The following is a 12,757-nucleotide window of genomic DNA, read 5'->3' as shown; positions in this document are numbered from 1 at the left end:
CCACTGAGATCTGTTGGGTCTTTCACATTTGAAAATTCAAGTCAGTGGAAGTAAGCTTTAATCTTAGACTGATTAAATATTGTTTAACCTGCATTCTCTGAAATAAAACATATAGAATATGTGAACTGTCTGCATCTGGAATGAACCCTGTGATTAAGTTTATGATAATTATGGTTTTGTTTATTAGTGAATAGGAATTAAAAAATGTGCAAGCATAATTTAAAACACTCTATTCATGAGAAGAATGGTGTGTTTTAATACAGAATTAACAAGAATGACTCAATGATTATTAGGCATTGCTTTAAAAATGATACAATTTAGATAAGGCAGTTGAAAATAAGACATTAAAATGTCTTTAAGGTTGTATATTCTTTGAATTTTGTCCATTAGCTTGACAGAAATATGTAAGAAATTAATTTCAATGAACTGTGGTGTAGAAGTGACCTAGACCCTGTTAAGGGTACTCTGAAAAGGAGGGATCTTTGAAATAATGCGGAAATGTGCATGAACCTCTAACATTCAGGGTCATGTCACAGTCCCAGCAGCTGGACACATCCACCAAACTCCTGTGGGCTTGGGGCTGTGCTGACTGCCATAGAGGACAGTCCTATGGCTGATAATCTGCTCCAGTAACACCAGTTCCTTAATAGCTGCCAGGAAAAGAAAAGTAATTTGAAATTTGGCAGCACTGAAGGAAACTGCTTCAAAAAGCTGCAAGTCTCCTCCTTACCAAATTATACCTAAAGAATCCCAGGCAGAGTACCTCAGCATGTGCAATATAGACTTGTGATCTTTTCTGTGTATTTTATAGTCAAGATCTTCCCTCTTATTTAGGATACTTTCTAACAAGATTTACCTGCCATTGTGCAATTGTCTCTCATCTAGATAATGTGGGAAAATTGCTAAAATGAAGCAACAAAAGTGCTGTATAAAGTACTTTGTTGTGTATTAGCAACAGTGTATGTAAAAGAGTCCTGTATAGCCTTTTAGGGCAAAACTGGTTCCTCCTCTGTACTCTGCAGAAGCACTGATAACTTTAAGTGAAGTTTGGAGTGAATCTGTACATTGGCAAATGACTTTAGCTGTCTGTGCCTTGGCTTTGATCGGATCCTCTGGCTGTTGTTCACTGTGGCTGCTTCTTGTTTTCGAAGCTCTTCCCATATTTTATTGTTTAAGATGAACTCTGGCTTTGAATACTGTAGCTTGATTTTGTTGTTTTGTTTTGTGACACTCTTGCAAGGTTTCTTTGCCTTATTTTCTAGAGGAATGAGGCAAACATAGTGTCTCCATGGCACTCAGTAACTGTTGTGTGCTGTTGCTGAATTTCAGCCGCATTTGATGGCGTGAGACCTGTGGGATCCTTCCCAGGCTGTGCACCACACAGATATCCACCTGTGTCCCTGGGGTGTACCCATGGGCCTTGCTGATGTCTTGTACTGGAAGAGCTAATCTTAGCACCCTCTTTCTTGATTACACTTTAATGTAGTTAGTTAGGATTTTTAAATTCTTTTTGTTTTTTCTCCGATATCAGCTGTCAGAAGCACACACAAGTCTCATGAAACAGGTGCCGTATTTGAACTGATTTAAATGAAGAAGGGAGAGACATTTGGTATATATTAATTGGAGGCAGTCTGAGTCAGGAGAGCAGACAAAATGGAAAAAACTATGAATTTGAAAGTGCCCAACAAATGGGATTTTTGGGGGGCCTCCTTTTTTGTTGGTTGTTTGTTAGGCAATGTAGTTACTTGATTCTGTGATTCTGTGGAGCCCTTCAAAAGGCTGTGCCCTCTGACTCATTAACTGATAGGAGCATTTGTTAACTGATAATGTGGCACCTTTCAGTTATTATCTTTTTCATCAGTATTCTATTTTTGGATTCCTTCTGTCTTCAAATATTTCAAAGAAGCAAAACTTATAACACAGGAAATAAACATGGAGTTGTTTTTCTCCAAGGAACGTAGTTTGCACAAAGCTTACCTTGAAGCATTGAACATGATGTCAATACAGGAGTCCAAGCCCGTTGTAAATGATATCTTGGTTTTATGACAACAATATTACAGTTTCCTAATCTATGGCCCTACATTACAGGAAATATTTGTAGATAAAACTTCATGGATGATGATAAAGTAAGGAAAATGTTCCTTTATTCTCTGATGATGCTGAAATCTAAAAAAAATATTATTGCCTACATGAAAAAACAGGAAAAAAAATGTTATTTATACTAGCTGGTACATTTCTGCACATTATTCACTGCGTTTTTTTGTTTATTATGACTGAAAGGGGAACTTTGACATTGGAAAGAAGAATTCATTGTTTTCAGACAGCAAGAAGGCTATGGATTGCATCAGCCTCTTTCCCCCTTGTGACTTTTCTTCGTTTGTGAGCTAAATCCTCTGGTATTTGTGTGCTCGGAGTTTTACATGGAGCACTTCAACACAATGTGCCTGCTTGGGGGAGTGGGAGGAATGGCACACTTTTAACAAGTGTCCTTGAGGCAGAGAACAACAGCGAGGAACATTGCCATGCATCATCCTTTATTTATGCATATGGAGTGCAAGGTAACCCACACTGGGGTCTGCTGTGGGAGAAGGAACAGCAGTGTCACAGAGCTCTGGAAGTTCAATAAAAGCAGTGAAGGATGTGTCACTTCTCTGTATCTGCTCTGCATAATGGCAGCTCTGGTTTTTACAGCGCTTGGACGCTTGGTTGTCCTGGGATTTAGTGAAGGACATGCAAAACCAGTGCATTTGCTGTGCATACTTCATGCTGATTGTCTGGAAATGGAGCAAGTCAGAAAGAAATGTAGCTTTTGGGATCATTAAAAATCCATTTTCATTAAAAGCCATGTATTGCAGCGACATATTTATACATTCATCCCCTGTCTGCCTATGTCTTGCAGATAGAGTGAAAAAAATAGGCTTTTCATAACAATTTTAAAGCCTAAATGAAAGAAAAGCATTCTATTTACCTTGAATTACTTACATGCTGCACTTGTTTGGCTTTTTTCATGCTATGGTGAACGGCAACTACTCTGCATTCTTTCTTTACCTCCAGTTCCTTTTGTTCAATCTATCTATCATTTGTTTTTATCTATATCTTCCTCCTATCTATTTCCTCTTTGTGTTTAGAGTTGGTTGCAAATTGTATTTGTGATGCAGGGAGCTTACAATCTGACTGTCTTGATATTATTTTATGCAGCCATGACTACCGTAAAAATTGGCTTTACCGCCTGTTTTGTGTTATTGATTCAAGCCCATTTCAGAATTAACTTGTTTGGAATGATCTGGCAATGTTGTGTGCCCTAGGTTCTCTCAGGAAAAATTCATCTCTCATAACTAAATGCAATAAAATGTTCAAATATATCTAAACACAGTTATATTTTGAATTTAGATGAAAACCTTATGGAGTCAATCAAATATACAAGGCATGTGCAAGTTTTAGTTCTAGACTTACAAGTACAGTATTGCAGAAAAAAAGTATTCAGAGACCAGCTTTTTCCTAGAGATCTGTCCCTTATGTTGGCTTTATGAAATTCCTAATCACATCATTCATGTTTCTATCCTGAATTGGTTGGACATAATTTTGACATTTTGACTGTAGAACTGTATCTGTAATTTGAGATTATTGCCTAAATTCTTTTAGGGATTTGATGTTTCAGATCTTAGTTTTACATTTGTCCTCACGGTTAGGTAGAAATATTTGTGTGGTCATAGTCAGTGGAAAGTGATCTACAAAAAGAAATATTCCCTTGTTAATGGCTTGACTGGTCAAGTTTGAACTTTCGCATACAAATGGAGAAAATTAGATGCTGGTATAAACAGGAAAATTTAGAATGTGGATTTATTGCAATGTTAAAATATCCAGGTGTTAGAAATTGTTCACTGACATCAAATGCTAGTCCTGACTATCTTTAACTGACTCGTAAAACCACTTAAAAAATAAAAAAGTTCATCTCCAATCAGAGTTTTTTTTTCCAGGTACACAAAAATGGGAAGTAAACTTCTAATGACCTAATAATTTTAGCTTTTCTATTTCATTGCCATTAAGACTGCCTGGATAAGAACTGCCCCTCCTGAGTTGCAGACTTCAGGTTTGCTGCTGTCCCTGGCTGCTGACAGAACCAGGAGCTTCTGTGCAGCCCTGCCCAGCCTCCCTGCCCAGGGTGTCCCAGTGGGAGCAATCCAGCTTTCTTTTGGCTGGTGGAAAACGCTCTATGCCAGCTTTGAAATGTTTTGGTGGCCCTGGAACTGGAACACAAATTCTTCCTTTCTTTCCCTTCATGGTTTTTTCCCTGACTGGTGTATCTTAGTTTTTCGCTTCTCTTCTTGTCTTTCAGAGTACAGAGCCTTTCTTGAGTGTGTATTTTAAATGTGTGGAGAGGAAAAAGCTACCTAGGTGAGTAAACAACAGATGCAAGTCTATCCTGAGAGGAATGCAGTATGGATAAAGAACTATTATAATTCCTCCCACATTTGTGTTTCCATCTACTTATGAGATATATACGTGTGCCTTGTTAGCAATGATGTTATAATGCAAAAGCTAAAGTTTTCATATCAGAGGAAACATATATTGTTAAATGAGCTGAGAAACATTCTCCCAAGGGTTAGCATTTCTCTTGTATGTGTGAAATCCTACTGAAACAAATGGCCCTATTATTTTAATTGGATCTTTTGGTATTAGAACATTTTTCTTTGTACTGTAGTAAAGAACTTTCTTTTTCTTTTTTTCCTGAAAATGGGAAATGAACAAAAGCAGTGGATGGATTTAAACATTTATGACTTCAGCAGTAGATTTTATCAATATAAATAGATGCAGATACACATATATGAATTAAATTCGTATTTTATTATGCATTCCTCCATTCTCTCTGAAAATCTAGGGTTTGCACTTTTAAAATAAGTATGATTAAAATTTTGCCTTGTCCTTTTGATTGATATCTTGTTTGCAATGCTAATAATGGCAGAGGCATGTAAAAAAAATACAAATAAACCAAAAACTACATGAAAAAGTTACTATTTTTGAGCAAAATTTAGTAAAAAAAAAAAAAAAGAAAAATGATTGTATCTGTTTAATAAGTGAATTTCTACTTGGGAACTGACTCTCCTTACAGTCATGAAAACATTCAGTTCTTGAGCTACTCTGTGCTTAACTTGCTTCAGTGAGTGAGGGAATATGCAATACAATAGGTTAAACTTCTACAGACCACTCTAATTTGTTTTGTAGAAGATCAGAGAAGGAAGGGAGGAACTCTGTTTATCATGTTGTGATCGAAAGCACAATACAGTAGAAATTTTCTGTGAACATAGTCTTGAAAACTAATTTGTTGGATGTTTGTTTCCTCTCTTTTCTGCAGCTGTTCAATTACAGACTGTTACTGCTGGTCAGAAAACCAAATATCTATTCTCTAGGGTAGCTACATTGTACTCCAATGTTTGAAGATTTTTTCTGTTATAATTGGACTGAAATATTGTGGGTTTTTTTTAAAGGGATTCTCTCATGCCTCCATCAGAATACTGGTTGCATATGCTCATGTATGTATGCACTGTGTTTAATATATGGGTACAGTAATAATATAAACCTGAAAACAAAATTAATTGCACTTACGGAGGCAAAACAATTTCTAATCATACAGAAAAGACCAAGGAATGATGTGCTAAGAGCAATGAAAAAAATTTAAAAGTCCTAGGGTTAGTATTTAATTTTCTTGTTTGCTTTTTACCAAGTCTGTGCATATGCCCTTTACAAGGACAAATAAGCTTTGAGGGAAACCCACTTATAGACTGACTAATAACCAAAACGTGGGTAAACTGCCCTTTTAGAAGTCACCAGATACTGCTGTAGAGCCCTCACTGAGGGAGAATGCTGTGGGGCCAGGCGTGGGACGAGGACTGCTCAGCTCAGCCTTGCCAGCTGTAATGATGATGCCTTGGGCCATGGGGACCGGGCTCTCCCGTGTGCAGCTTGCGGTGGGTGGCTGGCTTCAGCTGCTGTCTCACACATGTGCAACTAGAGATGGATCGCTCATCTGTTTGTTACCTCAGAGAAGAAACTACAGCTGCAGTGACAAGCATGGAGTTGTCTCTTTTTGGTGCTCCTCCTGCAGCGGAAATGATGGATTTTGTTTTTCATCCCTTCACACAGAACGATCTGCTATTTTGAGCAAATTAATGAGATAACTTGCTACTTACAAAGTAGGTCAGAGCTGCTGGAGCGTAAATTGCAGTAGCTTTTTGGGAATTAGTGCTGCTTTCCCCGTCCTCCTCCCTGGCAGGCTGTGGCAGCATGTGCCAGCCTCCTGTTGGGTGCTGCTGTCCCGGGTGCCGAGTGCCGCCCGGCTGGAGCCTGGCGCTGCAGGGCACAGGGGGCACACAGCCCCTCAGCCTTGGCACAGCCCTCGGCGTCTGCAGCTGTTCCCATGGCAACACACGTCTTACAAAATAAATATTTGCTCCGCTTCCACAATTGTCGTTATGCTAAGAATTAATTGATGGTAATGTTTTGTCCCCTCGTGCTTGAGAGTGTCTTAGAAATAACTTAGTGGTGTTTATAGGACCAAACAGCATCTGAGGCCATCGCAGCTGGCTGTGTCCTGCCATGGATTTGGGCTGAGAGCAGGAGCTGATAAAACCTCTCTGGTTTTGGTTCAAAGGCAGGTCAGATCCTGTTCTGCTCTGGAGAGCAGCTGTGTTGATGGGTCTGGGAGTAGCAAGCAGTTGGTGGAGGCCAGAGCAGGAAGGGGCTGTGGGATGGGCACAGCTTTAGGTGGTGCTTTGCTGACATCCTCTGCCCAGCATTCCTGTCTCTCAGGTGTCCTCCAAACTCATACTGCCACCCCAAGTTCCACAGCGACCATGTCAGTCCTTAGAAATTAAATCCCAAGCGTGGATGTACTGTGGTAATCCTGTAAATGTGAGCACAGTACTCTTGGATATATGTATGCAATTTTAGGCTATTGTGAAATAGATAATAATGGATAATTGTATAAAATATAATTATTTTTTTAATAGTGCCTGCTCATTTCATTGTTTAAGGCTATAAATTCTGATTTTTAAAAAACCAGTTGCTTCAAAAATCATTGGAATTGAACCAGTGTTACAAACATTCAGATTCATAAATATTTTTGGATTGTATTTATTTAGTTTTCGTAATAGAGGAAAGTTTTCTTGTAGGAGAAAGTTTTTGGCTGCATGCTACTGGTTTTCTTTTTGAGGTGTAAGCTGGTGTGAATAAAGACTTGTAGAAAACAGGCCAGAAGTTCTGCCATGGCAGCATTAGCGACTGCAGGAACTACTGTCACTCAGCATATTATTAGCTCAGCTGTATTCTCTTGTCTTGATCTATTCTGCCAGCAAGACACACTGATTTTGTCCCAAGCCAAAATGTGGGGCTTTTTCTGCTCTGTTTGGATTGGGCTACACTATTCCTATCAGTATGGCATCAGTGTACCATAAACACCCTGACTAGCAGCTGTCTTTTCTCATGGTAAGTGAAACTGATGTTTGTCACCAATGTAAATCAGGGAACAAACACAATTACCAGCACAAGACCTTTTGAGAGAGCAGCAGTTGTTGCACCCCATCCAAAGCAGGGATTACTGAAATGTTTGAGTCCTTGTTTAATCATGGTTCATCATTCAGCACTATGAAAAGTTGCTTATCTGTTAATTCAGAGTGACACAGCACAAGAGCAGCTCTAGAACAAAACTTAAAACCTAGGGGACCAGGGATAGTTGAGCTGACTCTTGCTGCTGAATGGGCAGCAAGCTGAATGTGTATTTTGCCTCTAGTCCAAGGGAAGGAAAACATGGAGAAAGAATTAGTAACAGTAGAAAATTAGGCCCATTTTAAAGAATTTAGGCTTTACACTCCATGTGTGTTTACACTGAATAGGTCATTTATGTAAAGGTCAAAGTAAAAGGTTGCTTTCTCCCTTCCTCCTCCCCTTTTTTATTTTTTTAATAACTTGGAATCACATTAAATGATAAGGAATAACTGAGGAGTTCTCACTGCATGACTTTTCATGGAAACACTGTAGATCTTGTAAAAGAAAGAGGAATTTGGCAGGAGGAGAATAGTTCTCTGTCTTTGGTAGTTCCAGTGTTCATACTGTGCAAACGCTTTCTGAAGGTGGTCTGAGGCATTCTTGTAATTTGATGTACACAATGAGCTGAATGAATACCTACCAGCTGAAGAAGGTAAATGAAAAGGGCACAGATCTGTTTGATAATCATTAATTTGCTTAATGTCACTGTTCTGCCTTTAAATTTGTTCCTGAAGAAATTTTCAATTACACTGGTATTGCTGCAAGGAGTAGGTTTAGAGAAGTATTTTAATTGATGGACTGCCTAATGTGCATCTTTTGCTCTTGTTTTTGCATATTGTATGTTTTATAGAGGCTGAGCTATAACTAACAACAACTTTGCTTGGTCTGGGAGGCCTTTTTGTGGAAGGTTAGAACAAGCCTGAAGAAGGCTATACAATTAGACTGGTTGATCAATACGTTGATATATAATATAATCAGATGACACAATGTTAATCTTGCTAGACCCCTAACATGGCTTTTTAAAAACCTAATGGCTCTATCAACTAAACAAAGGAGTTTTTCATAAAAGAATTAGTCTGCTATTTGTATTGTTAGTCTAACTGCTAGAGAAAAACAATGCCACATACCTAAGCTAGTAGTCATTCTTGAATATTGACTTCAATATCAATGAAGTTGGAGGGTTTTGTGGCCTTTTTTAATATTTGTGTTTAAATTTGGCAAATTGTGAAGAAAGGAATGGTTGTATCTTTTCAAGACTTATGAACACGAAGCATGGAGTCAAATGTGAGTATCAGTAAAGAGTGGTGACTGCCAGATGGGCACCAGGATAGTGATAGGAGCTGAGGGGCTGTACAATTTACTTTGCAAAATGAAGTGGACATAAGGGGAGTAATGAATTCTTGTAACAAAGTGTTTAAGTTTTGAGACCACATTTGAAATGTGTCCTGCAAATATGCTCCTTCCAAAAAGTCTTTGAAAAATGACCAGTGTTATATTCCAAGACCAGTTACAGAAATGACATTCTTCATTCTTTACATGTGTCCATGCTGGATTTTTCCTTGAGGCAGAATCTACATCCATCTTCCTTTTGATGGAGAATGTTGAAAGTTCACCTTATGAATAGCATAGGGACCAGGTAAGGTCAGAACAGGAGGAGAGAGTGTACAGTAGGTTGTGTGTTGAATCAGGCCACAAAGTGCAAGTAGAAAGAAAACAAGCCCTAACACAGAGTAGTCTTGAGGGAGGGAGGGCTACTTTGGGTTATTACATCCAAGTGTGCCCAGATCACAGAGCTGCTCTTGTGGGAGAGCTTGGGAAACCTCCACCCCACTCTCACGTGAGCCCAAACACATGAATTCACAGTGCACTTGGGCCCTGTTACATCTATTCTTTGTAATGCAAAGGTGTCTTAAAATCCTCACAAACAAATGTGAAGAACTTCAGCTGTTTAAAGGCTGATGGAAGAACTGCTGGAGCACCCAGAGGAACCACTGCAGCCACAAGAACTGTAATTACTGGGAGGGGTCCCAGGCATTGAGCTGCACATGGCCAATATAAAATATATTATAAAGACAAATAGCTGTCTTTAACTTCTGGGGGCACAGGATCTGGCTGTGTATGTGTTGGTATACCCAGGTGTACCTTGCTGGATGCTCTCTGGCCAGTTCTGCAGGAGCTGATCCTGGGAGAAGAGCTGGTGGGAGATGGTTGTGCTGGGTGTCACCTACTGGCTGAGCTCCCCTGGCTCTGACTGGGCACAAATTCATTTTTTTCTGACCCTTTAGGGGTGAGGAGTTCAGAAGACTGAGAAAGCCACGCTGTGGTTAGGTGTCCACCCTGGCAGCAGGACATCGGAGACCCACCTTACCTGAAATGCAAGGAGGGGGGAGCCCTGCAGGTTCATAAAATCTTCATTTCAATCTTAGATTATGAGATTTATAAACCAAGCCCTTCTTTTGTCAAACTTTTGTTAAATATTGGACTGGATGAATTGATGAACTTTACATAATATTTTAAAAATAAATCGTTGAAATTTTGTGTAAAATTCACAAGGTGCACTTGCCTTGTCTCTTTTACAGTATTGCAGAGCTCAATTGCCTTGATAAGGAATATTTAATCTATGTTTTCCTTTCATAGGAAAGTCTCTTCATTTGGCTTCTTTTCAGATTTTTAGTTTTGTCTGCTTGTTCATTGAATTTTGTTATTATTTTCATCTAATATCTGGATAGGAAACATGGTCAAAGAAAAGGAACAGAGAGAGAAAATGAGGTTGCTTGGGTGTATGTATAAGGTGACCTACAGAGCCAAATTTTGGAGCTTCTACAAAGCTGTGTAGCCCATTTTCTACTTGCTTTCTTCAAGTACACACTGGAAAATTAATAAAGAGTAAAGTAGAAGCTCCCATAGAAAGATTAGAAGAAACAAAGGTAATCCTTGAAAGGAAAACATTATTGACAATGGTATTTGAAATATGCATTAGATTTGCTTATTTATAAGTGTGTAAAGCAAACATGAGTTTTTGTGACTGCTTTTGGATCTACACTTTCTTTTGGCTTATTTTCCTTTTAATATACAAAATAATAAGTACCTACTTTCAAATGGGAGCCTCTAAACAATGGTAGATTTAGAGATGCCCAAATTTACTCCAGAACATGGAATTTCTGTTCACTTTTGGTGATTCAGACTTCTGAATGCAGGATTCTCAGTCTTCTACTTTGAATTTCCACTTAAAATCAAGCCCTCTGTGAAATAATCTTTTTATACCCTGCATTTGTGCTTAGAAGCATATTCTAACCTATCACAGATGTAGTTAAGACAATAATTTCGGTTTAATGAACCAGATATCCCCTCCCCCAAAGCAGAATGGCACTATCATAAGGGTCATATTTTTTGATATGCATAGGACTTGTTTTTAACTTGAAAGCGCCTACTTACAAAAATCCTGTATCTTATTCAGTGGTGATTTTGTTCCATTGTGCGGTATCATTTTCCTCTTTCTTCCTTCTTTTGAACCCTTTTCCCCTCTTCCTCTTCTTTATTTTCTTTGTTCTATACCCCTTTTATATTTTGTACAGATTTCCCTCCCCTCTGACATTTTTATCATTTTGAGGCATAAAATAGGGCCTCTCTTCTCTGGCAGCTGCGACCCCATCCCCTGCTGCACCAAATTGACACTTCTGCAAGCAGCAGCTCTACTCACTCACTCCAAGGCTGCTGCTTTCACAAGTGTTGATTTAGTGCAGCAGGGGATGATGTGCCAGCTGTAAAACTCAGACAATAATAATAATAATAGTAATGCTTGTGAAAAGTCTTATAATAAGAGGGAAAAATAAAAGGGTGTGGGGAGAAAAGGTGGGGAGGGTCCAGGTGGAGTGAGGAAGGGGAGCAGCGGTCCCTGTGGGGTGCTGGGACACTCAGCTGCCCAAGGAGCAGTGAGATGGGCAGGAGAGAGGACTATGAGCTAATTCTTCTCTTCCCCACTTTCTGTCCTTACAAGGAACTCCTTGTGATTGTGTTTCTATCAAACTGGGGAGTTATTTTGGGATGAAATCATGGTACAAGTGGGTGAAGGACTTAAAATATGACTGAGAGAGTGAGAGGCACCTGTGCTGTAGAGTCACTTAATATTTGCAAATGCGACTTTTTGGATGACAAGATATCAAATCTTTTTATTCTTTAGGTGTATATTGCATGTCCCATAGAGGATGGGATTTTTTTTTTAATATATACAAATAGTGTGTTGTTATTTAAAACACATAAATGGAGAGTTCTTTTTAAGTCAACCTTGATTTACCCTCAGTAATGTTCCTAGAGGAAATAGTTTACAACTACATTATAGCTGAGTGTTTAGTAACTTATTGGCAAGAAAAAGTTGAAAATATTATTGTAGGTTATATTTACTGGGCACTTTTTTCTTTCTTTTTATTCTCAGCCACTAACTCAGCAATTCATTATTTCCATGACTCTGTTGAATTGTTCATCAGTGATCTTGGAGAAGTGAATGAAACACAGTATATGCTAAATACTGATATTGGTAATGATACGCCAATGTATGAGAAGACAGAACAGTTTCAGATGGAGATGCAGAACATGTCAGTGGAGACTTGAAAAGTGTTAATATACATGTGTAATAAATAGTATTTGCTTAAATCTGGTTACTCATAGTATTTCCCAGGTCTGCGTAGAGAGAATGCAACTTTCCAAACACTCTTGGGTAGCCTGTTTCTTTTAAGTTCATTTTAGATAGGAGTTTGTGTTTCTTTAAATTAATGGGAAATAAGGTCATATTTAAAACTGAGCATGTATTTGAAAGCTGGTGGATTGAGGTTGTATTTGTCAGGTCTTGGTTAAAATTTCCACTGTCCTAAAAGCATCTCCTTTTTGGTATTTAGAGAGATGCTTTGTAATAGGCTCTCACAGTGATCACCTTTGTAATCTTGTTCATCATATTAATTGAAGAAGCTCCTTTCTGATAACCTTTGGCTGTTCAAGACATGTTCATAAAGCATCAAAGACTGAAGAAACTTAGAAAAGACATAATAGATCATTCTGCCTGCTTTTTTTGCCAGTGTAGAATTATTTCATTGAGAACATTTTTTTTAGTGTTATGTCAACTTTAGTTTTTAAAATCCCAAGTGAAAGCTTCCATATCTCTTCTTGGGAGACTATTTCACAGGCTAATACATCTCACTGTCAGGAAGGCTTTCCCGATACT

The 12,757-nt window shown here is 38.5% G+C and overlaps 1 long non-coding RNA gene across 2 annotated transcripts in view; it reads left to right on the top strand.

Moving 5' to 3' along the window:
• The window catches only part of LOC117244797, an 82,027-nt gene that overhangs the window by 57,416 nt on the left and 11,854 nt on the right, over positions 1 to 12,757 (top strand). For both annotated transcript variants that reach the window (XR_004498559.1, XR_004498558.1), the window contains one exon: positions 4,337 to 4,395. This is a non-coding gene — a long non-coding RNA (uncharacterized LOC117244797). The remainder of the gene's footprint in view (positions 1 to 4,336; positions 4,396 to 12,757) is intronic.

The sequence above is a fragment of the Parus major genome, chromosome 8, assembly GCF_001522545.3.
Source record: "Parus major isolate Abel chromosome 8, Parus_major1.1, whole genome shotgun sequence".
NCBI lineage: Eukaryota > Metazoa > Chordata > Aves > Passeriformes > Paridae > Parus > Parus major.
This window is presented reverse-complemented; position numbering and strand designations above follow the sequence as displayed.